General features: G+C 38.7%; 1 protein-coding gene and 1 non-coding gene across 27 annotated transcripts in view; both read right to left on the bottom strand.

Moving 5' to 3' along the window:
• The window catches only part of Rtl4 (retrotransposon Gag like 4), a 410,686-nt gene that overhangs the window by 193,225 nt on the left and 202,090 nt on the right, over positions 1-15,371 (bottom strand). The window lies entirely within an intron of this gene.
• Positions 12,046-12,177, bottom strand: LOC120099495 (small nucleolar RNA SNORA17). Its single transcript, XR_005498664.1, has one exon. It is a non-coding gene; the product is annotated as a small nucleolar RNA SNORA17 (small nucleolar RNA).

Here is a 15,371-nt window from a genome sequence, read left to right as displayed (position 1 = left end):
GTGCTGGTTAGAAGACTCTAATAAAATGAGGCAAGAGTCGTGTGGCCTCAGTTTCTTCAAAACATGAAATTGCTCTTGAAATGTGGTTTCATGTTTCTCTCAGGTGTAGCTGATAGGAATGAGTTTATTTCAAATAATTCATTATTGCCTGCCGTTGTTAGTCATTAAATGTTTAAACTATTCTCTCTATGGGAAGCCTCTATGGTAAAACATGTGTTTGCCTCATGCAGCTTTTCTTTGTAGTAGTATATAGCTTGAACCCATGAGATTTTTACTTCTTGTATGATTTTTTTTAACTTTCAAAGTATAAATCATCTGAAACCCTGAACTTAGTTGGCTCTTGCGCGAGACTTTAGTCTCCAGTTTATCTACTCCATCTTCTCAGGTCTCACTGCTTCTAGAGCAGTGACAGCCTTGACATGCCATTGAGATAAGAAACCTCCAAAGACAGTTAAATTCATTTTCTGTTGGCCATCTATTGCTGGGCACGCAGCCTACCATTAAAAGTTATTTATTTCCCCAGTGAGACTACATTTTCATTTGCAAGTACCTATCAATTGGACATGGTTTCTGGTTTAGGGATGGAGGCATGTATCCACACCTCCTTTCTCCTCCAGGAGCTCATGTGGTTTAGACCGGTACAGGCCCTGTCCATGTTGCCTTAGTCTCTGTGATTTCATATGTGCATCAGCCCTGTGGATTTAGAGGGCTTGTTTCCATGGTGTTCTCTATCTCCTCCGTCTCTTACCCTCTTTCCACGCTTTATTTGAAGGGTTCCTTGAGCACTGAGGAGACACATTTAATGAAGTCATTCCATTTAGGGATGAACGTTCCAAGGTCTCTCACTCTCTGTTTAATGTCTGGTTAATGGTCTAGGTATTTATTCCTATCTGCTGGAGAAAGAAGTTTCTTCAGTGAAGACTGATCCAGGCACTACACTATGAATGCAGCAGAATGTCATAAGAAGTAATTATGTTGCTATGTTTTTGTTTTGTTTTGTATTTTTAAAAGCGTTTGGTTTTGCCTAGGTCTCTAGGCCATTAGTCCCAGATTCTTGTTCACCCAAGCAGTGTTAGGTATGGGTTCCATCTCATGGAGTAGGCCTTCAGTCAAATCAGATATTGATTGGTTATTCCCACACACTTGTTCCATAGCTGCCCTAGTATATTTGCAAGCAGGACAACATTGAAGATTAAAAAGTTTGTGGCTGGGTGGCTGTTTACATGTCTACTTTGGTAGCATGCAAAGTATCTTCTCATGCCAAAGATACGAAAAAATGTGAAGACTATGTAAATACCATCTCAACTTCATGATATTCAATGAGCTAACTAGATACTCAATACTAACAGTCTTCAGGAATGGGGCCTTGTCAGTTTGTGGAGAGCAACCTATAGTCTTGTCAAGGGTATAGGTTGTTTGAGGGTTCTCATGAGACAGCTTTAACCAACAATTCAATTTGATATAATCCGTTCCTAGTACCAGACATTTCATGTGGTGACAAAAGGTGTCCAGCAGAGGTTCTCTCCCTCATGATTAGGCAATTTCATTTATATCTTTTTAAAATATGTATATATTGGGGGTTGGGGATTTAGCTCAGTGGTAGAGCACTTGCCTAGGAAGCGCAAGGCCCTGGGTTCGGTCCCCAGCTCCGAAAAAAAAGAATCAAAAAAATATGTATATATTTTGCTTCTATTTCACTAGGGGTTATAGGTCTGTGTGATTTGCTTATCTGACCTTGATTTAACTTTGTTAAATGGTATGTATAGAGAAAATGATCCATTTCTCTTAGATTTTCCAATTTGATAGAGGACGTGTTTTTAAAGTATATCCTTATGATTCTATGGATTTCTTCAGTGTCTATTGTTATGATCCACTATTCCCTTGTAATTTTGTTAATTTAGATCTTGTCTTTCTGCCTTTTAGTTAATTTAGATAATGGTTTGTTGATGTTATTGATTTTCTCAAAGAACCAACTCTATTTTGTTGATTTATTGGTTTTGTTGCTGTAGTTTGTTTTTTTCTATTTTATTGATTTCAGCCTAGAGTTTGGTTATTTTGTGCTGTCTATCCCTTTTGGGTCATTATAAACTAAAATTACTTACTACAGTTCTTCACCAGTGAAGTTAGTTCTCATTTACATGATGAAAAGCTCATGTTATCTGTAAAAAGAACCAGAAAAGGAGAGGGGCATTCTTGAAGATTGAAAATGTCACAGACCATAAGGAAATGTTGACAGCTACACTTGCTTAGAAGAGCTAGGGCCATTGTTATCAGAGACTTCTGAGAAGCAATCAGAGCTACTGTACACAAATGTGTTAGGCACTAGCCTTGGCCTTTTTAAACGACTCTACTTTATAACAAACCATGGTTTTGTACACTACTTTAAAAACAAAACAAAACATCAGCTTCACATTCTAAGCACTTCAAAAGAAATTTAAAAACTGAAATTCCCACTATTTCAAGATTTAAAGATTTGCCTTTATTCAGAACCCAAATCACAGGCCACTCAAATTGGGTGATGTAGATTTCTAGAGAAGTAAACAAAGGTTCATCCCTGCTCCCTAAAGTCCCTTCTGTTACATGATATGAGCTCTCTTGAAAAATGATTCCAAAACATAGCTAGAAATTTTGCATCTTTGTCTCTTCCAAATAATTATTCAAGTGTTGTGGAGTTGTGGAAAATATACTGTTACCTGGATATGTTTAAGGCAACCTAGAGAGAAGAAAAGCAACACAAAAGATTTCTTTAAATTGCTTTGATTGCTTATGGTTAGAAAATGAGCCCCTCACATTACAAACTGCCACTTTTTTTATAATAATGACTAGAATTGCATGTTCCATACTCCAAGAAGAATACTAAAAAAGACTGTAGAAGCTATGACAAAGAAACAGACATCTGTAAAACATTTGATTATAGACCTGTGGTAGGTTATTATTCAACAGAGGACTATGTTCTCAAACAAATGTTGAATGATTATTATGTGTCAGCACTATGTCAGGTGTTCTTAATATTAGATCTCGTTTGATATTTATATTTCTAAGGGCTAAGAATTATTGTCATGACTAGTTTGCAAGTGGAAAGAGCAGTATTGTCATCTTGCTGAGGTAAAGACTTCTTCTGCTGTTTAGATTGAGTTTGAACTTGTAGACTCAATATTCCTCTCATCTTAGTCTAACATCTATCATATATATATATATATATATATATATATATGGAGAGAGAGAGAGAGAGAGAGAGAGAGAGAGAGAGAGAGAGAGAGAGAGCGAAAGCGAGCTGTGCTGTTCTGGGCCTGAAATTTATTTGAAGCACACAAGATAAGCGAGGACTCTACCTCTGAATTACACCCCAATTTACAAAAAGGAAGTATCATATTTCCCATAATTAGAAATGCTGATAGAATGCTGGAGATATAACTCAGTGGAAAAGCAAATGTTTGCCAAACATATGTGAGGCCCTAAGTTAAATTCCCAGTACCAAAAATGTGTTGATGGAGATAAAGGCTCCATTTAGAACAGGACCAAATAAAAATGTATAAGGTTTATTTGAAGATCATTTTTAAACTTTAAAGTGCCATCAAAAAGTATAAAGAACACTTGCATAAATACAAAGATGTACTATTCTTAAATATTCAAATTCAATATTATAAGATGATTCATGTGTTAGTCTGAAGCTTAGTATATTAATTTAATTGAGACCCAAATGGCTAGCTCCACAGAACTTTTTTGAATTTAGACAAGTGAGAACAGAAGCGTGCAACAGCAGCCAGAGAACTAGTGGAAAGCATAGAGCAATGAGAATAACAACAATGCAGCATGGTGAGTAGGGGTAAAATCACTAAGAGCAAGTAAGGGCACATATTCTTGCTGGTGAGACTTGGTGGGTGCAGTAGCCCACATGAGAACTGAACAAGGACAGCACCAATGGTCATATGAAATAGAAGGGGAAGAGCCCACAAAACCTCAACCCTACACAAAGTAAAAGTAACTGAGGAGAGCTAGGAATGGGAAAGTTGGTCTTCCTCATGAAGAGCAGACCAGTTGGGTTTCTAGCACCAAAAAGTTATTCTTGAAAACATACACACAATTAACATCCTATGTACTGAACAGGTTTTATTTAGTAACACATACGCATATACATATACACATATGCACACAATGATAATTAATCGAAGAGGCCAGGAATCAGAAAGAGAGCAAGGAGGGTTATATGGGAGTTTTGGAGGGAGGAAAGGGAAAAGAGAAATGTAAATTTTTAATGTACTCAAAATTGCAATTATTAATATAATGGATAAAATATGGGTTAGTATATACTGCATACGATCATTTGTCCAGCATAACTCATTTCATCGCATAAGAGTAGAACATATTTGAAAGTATTTACACAAAAATATAATGATTCTTCAGGAAACCTGGACTAGGATGGAGGCAAATTTACTCTTCATTATCATACTAATTTATGGTATTTGTTCAAATGAGTATATCCTACATATTGCATATGTAAGGCCAGAAACTGATCCAAAATAAAAATGGAGTTTAGTGAGCAAAACAAAAGTCTTATTTTAAAATTAACACATTTCTATACATGTTCTGAATAATGGAAAACTCAAGCAGGTGCCCATATGAAAACTACTTGCATGTTGATGTTAATTACAGGCTAAAATTGTACCAATTCTACAACATGGCTGATACAAGGGTTAAAGCACTTTTAGGAACTATAGTAGAACTGTATTATCCGGATCAAGAGAACTGATTGCTCCAATTTACTGAGTACACTTTCAGCCATGCCTAGAGCATTATGTTCATTTCACAAATTAGGGAAGATATTCTCGGAAAAGTAACCAAGACAAAGATGAACTGATGAAAAAAACCGAAAAAGTTTACTTTCTATGCTATTTACTTTGGGACTAATATATACTTAACATTTAAATATTTTTTTGAGAATTTCATACTTGACTTTCATATGAAATGAGTTCTCCTTCACTCCAGGCACATTTTATAACCATGAGTGACCTTCATCTCCTGACTTTCCTACTCTCTCTCTCTCTCTCTCTCTCTCTCTCTCTCTCTCTCTCTCTCGCTCTCTCTCTCTCTCTCTCCCTCCCTCCCTCCCTTCCTTTTTTCCTTCATTTCTTTCATTTCCTCCATCCTTTTTCTTTCAAAAATTAATTTCTAAAAGAAAGGCAAAGAAACTAAGTCTTTTCCTTAAAATATATGAAGACAACAGGGTTAGAATTCTTTTACCAAATAGCATCACAACACCACACAGCAGCTGAAGGCAACGAGTCTTGGCTCAGGATAAAGATGCTTTAATGACCTGGTTGAAAGGTAGAAGCAGAATGGGAAAATATCTCCTGTCTATCTTTATGCCATGTTCTTCACATACATGATACTGATACTCAGAACAGTACTGCAAGGAGTGTGTTATCAGTTTTCCACAGGAAAAAATGGAAGATCAAGAATGATTTGTACCTAAAATCCACCTTTCTTTCCCTCCTTTCCTCCTTCCTTCCTTTTTTTCTTTTTCCTGTCCCTCCTCTCTTTCCTCTCTCTTCTTCTCTTCCTCTTCCTCTTTTTCCTCCCAGTTCTGTGTTCTGGATATCAGAGCTAAGTCCCTATGTATGCTAAGCAAGCTTTCTTCTGTTGTGCTCCATCATTAGCTTGGGAAAGTATTTAAATATTGTTTACAAGAATGTCCTAACTCTGACTTCATGCATGCTCTTTTATTGCTCTAATAACACTATGAATAAAATATTCTGTCTAAAGCACACATCTGATGCTTCCCTGCATAAGTGACTTAACTGAATTTACCAAACCCTTCATGATCTGGCTCTTGACTATGTTTGTTATAACTCAGCATTTGTGACCATAAAAGATGTTTTCTAATTATCCAGATATATACAGAAAATATTGGTATTATCAATGGAAAAGTATGTATCCTCTATGATAGATTTTCCTACATTATCATAAGTACCATGTAATCTTTGGTATCATTTGCAATGATTTGTAAATCAGAGTTAACAATGTTTTGATCCTTCTTAGAATGGTAACAGTAGAGTGCTTGGGTAGTATGCAAAAGACCCTAAACTTAATCTCTGGCACTATATAAAACTGGACATGGTGGCACACTCCTTTAATCCCAGCACTGTAGAGCTAGAGGTCATCCTCAGTTACATAGTGAGTTTGAGGTCACCCAGCTACATGAGACCCTATCTTAAGAAAATGAAAAAGAAGGGGTTGGGGATTTAGCTCAGTGGTAGAGCGCTTGCCTAGGAAGCGCAAGGCCCTGGGTTCAGTCCCCAGCTCCAGAAAAAAAAAGAACCAAAAAAAAAAAAAAAAGAAAGAAAATGAAAAAGAGTATTTAAGATTTGCATTAAGGGAGAGAGACAAATTTTAACTCTGAATATAGCAAAGGTAAATGACAATTGACCAAGGACTCAATGAATCAATGAATCAATGAATGAATATCAGTGAAATGTTTATAATGGATGTCTTTTTTTTTACATTTTTTTCTTGTATTGGGTATTTTTATTTACATTTTAAATGTTATCCCCGTTCCTGGTTTCCCTTCCAGAAACATGCTAGCTATACCTTCCCCCATCCCCCTGCTTCTATGAGAGTGCTCCCTCACCCACCCTCACACTCCCTTCCAACTGTACATCCTGACATTCAGTGAAGGTCTGAGAGAATTCAGCACTAAACTCAGCTGTCTAGAAATATGTCCATTTCAACCCAATTTTCCAGTTTTGTTGAATACAGGCTTTTGTAGTAGGATATCATTTTTTAAACTTTCCTCAGTTTTCTGTTGATATGTCTCCTTCTTCATTTCTGATTTTGTTAATTTGGATACACTCTCTGTGCCCTCTGGTTACTCTGGCTAAGGGTTTATCTATCTTGTTGATTTTCTCAAAGAACCAGCTTTTGGTTCTGTTGATTCTTTGTATAGTCCTTTTTGTTTCCACTTGGTTGATTTCAGCTCTGAGTTTGATTATTTCCTGCCTTCTACTCCTCCTAGGTGTGTTTGCTTCTTTTTGTTCTAGAGCTCTCAGGTGTGCTGTCAAGCTGTTGATATATGCTCTCTCCTATTTTTTCTGCAGGCTCTCAGAGCTATGAGTTTTCCTCTTAGCACAGCTTTCATTGTGTCCCATAAGTTTGGGTATGTTGTACCTTCATTTTCATTAAATTCTAAAAAGTCTTTAATTTCTTTATTTCTTCCTTAACCAGGTTATCATTGAGTAGAGTGTTGTTCAGCTTCCGTGTATATGTGGGGTTTCTGTCATTTTTTTGTTGTTATTGAAGACCAAACTTAGTTCATGCTAATCAGATAGGATGGATGATATTGGTTCTGTCTTCTTGTATCTGTTGAGGCCTGTTTTGTGACCAATTATATGGTCAATATTTGAGAAGGTATCACGATGTGCTGAGAAGAAAGTATATTATTTGTTTTAGGTTGAAATGTTCTATAGATATCTCTTAAGTCCATTTGGTTCATAACTTCTGTTAGTTTCACTGTGTCTCTGTTTAGTTTCTGTTTTCATGATCTGTCCATTGATGAGGGTGGGGCGTTGAAGTCTCCCACTATTATTGTGTGAGGTACAATGTGTGCTTTGAGCTTTAGTAAAGCGTTTGTTAATGAAAGTGGGTGCCCTTGTATTTGGAGCACAGATATGCAGAATTGAGAGTTCATCTTGGTGGATTTTTCCTTTTACTAGTATGAAGTGTCCTACCTTACCGTTTTTGGTCACTTTGGTTGAAAGTCAATTTTATTCAATATTAGAATGGCTACTCCAGCTTTTTTCTTGGGACCATTTGCTTGGAAAAAATTTTCCCAATCTTTCACTCTGAGGAACTGCCTCTCTTTGTCACTGAGGTGCATTTCCTTTACACAGTAAAATTCTGGGTCCTATATACGTGTCCAGTCTGTTAGTCTATGTCTTTTTATTGGGGAATTGAGATCCATTGATGTTGAGAGATATTAGGGACCAATAATTGTTGTTTTCTATTATTTATTGTTAGAAATAGAATTATGGTTGTGTGGCTATCTTATTTGGGATTAGTTGAAGGAAGATTACTTTCTTGCTTTTTCTAGGGTGAAGTTTCCCTCCTCATGTTGAAGTTTTCAATCTACTATCCTGTGTAAGACTGGATTTGTGGAAAAATATTGGGTAAATTTGTTTATGTCATGGAATATCTTAGTTTCTTCATCTATGTTAATGGAGAGTTTTGCTGGATATAATGGCCTGGGCTGGCATTTGTGTTCTCTTAGGGTCTGTATGACATCTGCCCAGGACCTTTTGGCTTACATAGTCTCTGTTGAGAAATCTGGTGTAATTCTGTTAGGTCTGCCTTTGTATGTTATTTGACCTTTTTTCTCTTACTGCTTATAATATTCTTTCTTTGTTTAGTGCATTTGGTGTTTTGGCTATTATGTGACAGGAGGAATTTCTTTTCTGGTCTATTTGGAGTTCTGTAGGCTTCTTGTATGTTTATGAGCATCTCTTTCTTTAGGTTAGGGAAGTTTTCTCCTATAATTTTGTTGAAGATAATTACTGGCCCTTTAACTTGGGAATCATCACTTCCTTAAGTTTGATCTTCTCATTGTGTCCTGGATTTCCTGGATGTTTTAGGTTAGGAGCTTTTTGCATTTTGCATTTTCTTTGACTGTGGTATCAATGGTTTCTATGGAATCTTATGTTCCTTAGATTCTTTCTTCTATCTTTTGTATTCTGTTGGTGATGCTTGCATCTGTGACTCCCGATTTCTTCCTTAGATTTGTTTTTCTTCCTTAGATTTGTTTTCTATCTCCAGGGTTGCCTCCCTTTGTGATTTCTTTATTGTTTCTATTTCCATTTTTAAATCCTGGATGGTTTGGTTTTGTTCAATTCCTTCACCTGTTTGTTAGTAGTTTCCTTTAATTCTGTGTTTCCTTTTTAAGGGCTTCTACCTGTTTACCTAAGTTGTCTTGTATTTCTTTAAGGGAGTTATTTATGTCCTTCTTAAAGTCCTCTAATATCATTGTGAGATTTGATTTTTATATCAGAATCTAGATTTTCTGGTTGTGTTGGTGGTATCTCTGTCTTGCTGTGGTGGGAGAACTGGGTTCTGATGATGCCAAATGCCCTTGGTTTCTGTTGCTTAGGTTCTTAAACTTACTGCTCACTATCTGGTTATCTCTGGTGTTAGCTGGTCTTGCTGTCTCTGACAGTTGCTTGACCTTCCTGTAATTCCCTGTTTCAGCACTCTTGGGAGACCAGCACTCTCCTGTTGGGATCTGGGTTCAGAGAGTGGTGGCACAGGGTCAGCTCTGGGCACAGACAGAAACCAGAAGGCTCTCTAAGAGCCATCTTGAAGGTAGGGAGATTCTCATGAAACTCACCGAATAGAAACCTTTATGAAGGTGGGTGAAGGATTTAGATTGCAACAATGAAAGACAAGAACACTAGGGAGATCACATTGTAAAATTCTTCACTAAAACTGGATTTCAACGTCTAAATGCCAGATAGGGACTTAACCAAGGACAGTGCAGAAGAGTTTCACTAAACCTCAGTCAAGAAGAAAATCTTTGAGAACAGATACCTTGGAATTAGAGGTCAGTGTGGTTGGTCTCAATTCTAAAGTGATGGAAATGAGATATTGGATGCCAAGGCCTGCATCACATTTCTATGAGTACAGAATGAAAAGCAGCTCAGAATAAAATGAACTTCATCTCTGTAAGTTTTCCCATAGGTCTATGATTGCAGCAAAAGTGGCACTTCTGGATTGGGTAGATTAGGTCCAAGTAAAATCAAGGAAGCAAAGCATAAAGATGAATATGTTTTCTAGGGTGTTCCTGGATGGACTTCTGTTGTGAATTTCTTAGTGAGCATCCCTTTATAGTTTTAATTGAAGCTGCTTCTTTCTGTTTGTGTGGGCAAGTCACACCAATGATTTGCTAAAGAAGGAATAGAAATGAGCTCAATGAAATGGTGCAAACAGCTTGCAATAGACACATCTCTTCCCAGACAGGCACTTCTTTGACTTCTCTCTGAGAAGGTGCCAAAGTCAATTCATAGGGTAAACAGCTCAAATAGTCCAATCGTTTGACAGGTACAAACTAGGGATCTTGACATATGCCTTAATCACAGGGTCCCATGTGTCTCCTCTTCTTTGCACTTCACAGGGCATAAAAGAAGGACAGACTTTTCATTAAAATCCTATGCATGGCTCACAACTTTGGTGCCTATTATTACAGATCATGTCTGGAATAACTCAACATCAGAGTTGCTCAGCTGGGAGCAACATTAAAGCAAGAAGATTACATTGAAATGGTTCACAGGAGGAAGTAACTTGCCAGCATTCATAGAGTAGCTATATGTTTTGGGGGGGTTGTTTTGTTTTTTAATTTTATTCATCCTGACAAGAGTTGCCCCCTCCCACTCCTTCCAGATTCTCTTTCTACATCCTCTCTCCCCTGAGACCAACCTCTCTGTTTCCTTTCAAAAAGTAAACAGAAACAAAAGAGATACTCCCAGGGGTATCCACTGAATATTACCTAACAAGATACAATAAGACTGGGCACAAATCCTTATATCACAGCTGGACGAGGCAACTGAGTAGGAGGAAAAGGTTCCCAAACACACTGTTTTCCACCTCTGGTGTTGACACAACCATTTAAAAGGGGGGTTTAAGCTAAGTTCATCCAACTTGGGTTTTCTGTGCATCTGTCTTTTCCAACCTGTGAAAGAATTATAATTTCTAAAAGCCACTTTAACAGCAGGATTAAGAAAAAACTGTAGTAGAAGCAATGAAAAAAAAGAGAAATTACCAGAACAGTTGTCACAGTACAGAGTCTAGCCTAGTAGGGGCTCTGATATCAGCTTTGTGAAACTACAGCACTGGACCAGCAGAAAACTTACAGTACACACAGTTTACAAAGCTTATGGTATTTTTAAAATGTTTTATTGGCTCTTTGTTAAGTTCACACCATGCACCCCAATCTCACTCATCTTCCCCTGTCCTTATACCAACCCTCCAACTTTGCAATCCCCCTCCCCACAGAGAATAAAATATCTCATTGTAGAAGCTATATTGTATCACAGTGTGTTACACAATATACTGTTTTGTCCACACTTCTTTTCTTGCAAACGTTCATTGTAAACAAAGCCTTGTTCTGACACAAGGCTTCTGCTACTCTGTCATTATGGGAACCTCACAGGGACACTTTTTGCATATCCTTTTGTAGCCCTGTGTCATGATATTCTTGTTGTTTTGGATCAGTAAGACCAGCCTTTTCATATATTCAAGAAGTTCATCGATGGGGTAGAAGTTGGGGCAGGCCTATTCAAAGTCCTGGCTCTGAGCCTGAGAGGTATCTGAGCTGGTCAAATGGCAGGCTCTCCTGCTGTCATATCGTTGGGGCCATTCGCTGGGAACCCATGCAATTAGGGCCAGCTTTACTCTGTTGCCTAGGCAAGTTATAGTAATAGCTCTCCTGACCGATGATCTGGAAGCCAGCTCTCCTGCCTGTTGTAAGTGGCAAGGGACAAGAGATGGGGGGAGGGCATCTTTCCCTTACCCATGTCACTCCATGACAGACAAGTGGCAAGGCTACCTCTTTTGTACTCACACCCTTGAGGACAGCTCACCTGCACCACAAACCCATCCACTCCCCATCCACCAGGGTCAGCTCTACTATGCTGCCCAGACAAAGTATAGCGCCCGTTTCCTCCAAGTACTGTAGGGGGTAAGAGGCAGGGCCAACTTCCCTGCCTTCATGACCACAGGGCCTGGTATACTGTCTGTCACAGGGGGTGAGAGGCAAGGCAGTAGGAGGGTATCACTTCCTCATCCATGGCACTGCACAGGAGTCAGCTCACCTTTAGCAGGTCATCTGTCACAGGCTCACTTCCCTAGGAGGCCATGGTCCCAGGCAAGGCTCTTCTAGTCTCCAGCTTACTTCCCCCTCTTTGGAACCCATTCAGACCTGCTAGGTACCAGATTGGTGATCTTCTTAGGTGTGCTTTATTTATTTATTTATTTATTTATTTATTTATTTATTTATTTATAGGGAATATTAGGGTACTAATCATTCAGATGTTCATAGGTCAGGATGTTGAAAGTAGGCATACCCTTTCTCCTTGTTGCTTCCTACTGAAGCACATGTGACATAGCAGTCCCCCCTGCAATGCCTCTAGGGGCAGGAAACTCATGGCATTTTAAAGATGAAGTTATTTAGTTTGGAATGTTTGGTTTTCTAAAGCTACATTTCCCAAATTACACTTACATATGTACAAGTCTCTCTTATTTATAATAAACTCTATCTTCCAAGTTGAAACTATTTTAGAGATTATACAATAATTACATCATTTCCTTCCTCTCTTTCCTCCCTCCAAATTCTCTCATGAACCTCTTTTCACTCTCTTTCAAATTCAGGACCTCATTTTTCATCAATTGTTGCTGTGTGTGTTTGTATGTTTAAATAAATAAATATATCCTTCTCAGCCTGTAAAATGGTGTGTGTGTGTGTGTGTGTGTGTGTGTGTGTGTGTGTGTGTGTGTGTGTTCTCAGGGCTGACTGATGGATATTGAATGACCAATCAGTGTGCTCTTCCTTGGGAAGGACTACGTCTCTCACACTCAGCATTCCTTAGATACCTGTAGGTCTTTGTGCCGGGTTGAGGTCTTTTGGGCTTTTCCCTGTAAACTTTGGGATGTCCATTGGGGTCAAACATTTTTGGCTCATGTTTGGGAAGTCATGTTGATGAGACTTTATGAGTGTAGCTTCTGTCAACCCTGGAACACATACATACTCTCACCCCAGACGCTCTGTTCAAACTCTCTGCTCCCTTTTCCACAATGATCCATGAGTCTTAGATGCAGGAGTCTTGTGATAGATCAGTTGTGTCTAGGCTCCACAATTCTGCATGAAATGCTGTTTTATTTCAGTAATCAACCTGGCATTAGAAGGTATGAGTCAAAGAAAAGTTATCATAGTCATCAGTACTTGTTAGATTGTTAGTACTTGATTTTATGTAAAGGAAAAGCTTACACATTAACAAGAACGGTTTAGTATGTATATATGTATGTATACATGTGTGCACGCATGTGTCTATTCATATGTGTGAAGGTTCACATGAATGTGGTGACCAGAGGACAACTTCGGGTGTCATTCCTCGGGTGCCATGTATCTTTTTATCTGAGACATATCTCACTGACCTAGAGCTCAGTAAGTAGGCTAGACTGGCTGGTTAGCAAGCCCCAAGGACCTGATTATCTCTGCTTACTCAGTGCTGCTGTGATTAGCACCATCATGACTAGATTTTTGTTTTGTTTTTGAAGTGAATTCCCGGGATCAAACCCTGGTCCTTGTGCTTGCAAGTTAAGCACTTTACTGACTGAGCTATCTCCCAAGTCACAAGAAGTTGTTTCTATTACTTTCTTTTACTTTATCGAAAGACTGTTAGTATACTTGGCCACTGAGAAAAAAAGTGAATTGTAAGAAAGGGGTAAATAGTTAAAAAAAATACAGGAAAGAATGGAACTGAAGAGATGAGATGGCTCAGTGGTTACTGTAACAATTTGTTTCAGAGTAAAAGGACACGCGTCACTTTACCTTAAATAGGTTCATTTTACCTCAATTTTACTTTGTTATGTTTATGTTTTTGTTAATGAGGATGGCAGAAGTTGGTAGTTTAAAGATGTTTCTCCCAAATTAACCCACAAAGGGATCAGACGGCTCAAGAATGGCTCTTCTGGTGTTCTGCAGTTGAAACTTGCTTTCCATTCACCATTGTAGCTCATGTTCATAAGGTTTGATAGTAGTTTTAAAATTAGAATGATTATACCTTTAGCATGCAAATCCTTTGGACAGGGACTGGAGATATGGTTCAGTAGTTAAGAGTGCCTAGTGTTCTTTCAGAAGACCAGAGTTTGATTTTTAAAACCCATGTCAAGTGGCTCACAATTGTCCATAACTCAAACTCCTCAGGATTGGATGCCTGCTTCTGGACTCCAAAGGCACTTTCATACACGTGCATATATTCATTCGTGCGTGCTCGCGCGTGCGCGCACACACACACACACACACACACACACACACACACACACACACAGTAGAAACTTAAGGGTTCTTTGGAAAGTCAGTTGGATGATGACAGGGCAAACATGTGAAGGAACATTTCCTTAAAGTGGACACAGGTGTGAAAGGCTAAGGCATAACCATGAAGGAATGTTTTGCTGAAGCAGGCACAAGAGCGAGGATGTTCTGTTAAAGCAAGCACGTGAAAGAACATGTGATGAAAGACTCTTTGCTAATGACATGCATGTATTGATCCCCCTCACATTGCATAGTTGAGCTACATTTGTTAGGACTCCATAGTGAGAAGCACCCCAAAGAACTTCTGGCGGTATGCTGTAGTGTGTTGTCACGTCCAAAGACTAGGGCTGATTGGATGCACAGGTTGAGGCAAGACATGTGCTGAGGCAAGACCAGGGCTCTGGCAAGAACCATGCTGAGAAAGTACATGGAGCACAGGGACGTATGGAAGGTGTAAATAGGACTCCATGGGGTGATATAGACAGAGCTTGCCTTGCTGATACAGTTAGCTGTGCAATGCTTCTGGGCTTCCCTCCTCAGGGATCTTTGCTTCCTTGAGAGAGACATGGCACAGAACCTCTCCTGGTGTCCCTTTGGGTCCCTCCTGCTGACTCAAGCTAAGGATGAGTCCTGGCTGACTCTTGCTAGGCTGTATCACTAAATTTTGATCAAGATAAATGAACATCCATTTCAAACAGTAATCTGTGGACTTGCTCATATATTGCCCTCTATTCCTGTCCCTCTAAACCTTTATTAATTGGTATCAATACAATCCAATGTTTGTTACCTCTCAGTGCTTCCTGTTTTCTCTACCAGGTGGCCATAACAAGATCTAACAAGATGCTAACATCGTGCATTTTCCTCAACCCACTTACAAAGTTTACTAATGGGCTAGGCTTCCTTCAAACTTTCATATTTTTCTCACTATCCACTTGATGTAATATTGAGTTCTGGCTTAAAATCAAACAGCAACTTAGTCTGGAAAGGATGCTCATAGTAGTAGAATTGAAAGGATGAACCGTGAAGGTCTGGTTAGGTTGTCATGGAAGAGAACTTTATAGAAATACAAAAAGTCTCTAGTCGACCTTACTTCTTTTCCTTTCCTAGGGTCGGGATCCATTTTCCAAATAATTTGGCTCCTGTAGACACTATAAGGATGTTAGGGTGCATAAGGCACTGCATTCAAAATAGGCACTCTCTTAACAGATGGTGTAAAACTTGAAAGTTGAAGGGAGAAAGCTATTGTTAGGCAACATTTTAAACAAGAAAAATAGTTTGTAGGGGCTAGAAGAGACAATTT

Source organism: Rattus norvegicus, chromosome X (assembly GCF_036323735.1).
Source record: "Rattus norvegicus strain BN/NHsdMcwi chromosome X, GRCr8, whole genome shotgun sequence".
Classification (NCBI taxonomy): domain Eukaryota; kingdom Metazoa; phylum Chordata; class Mammalia; order Rodentia; family Muridae; genus Rattus; species Rattus norvegicus.
Note: the sequence above shows the minus strand (reverse complement) of the source record. Positions and strands in the feature narration are given on the sequence as shown.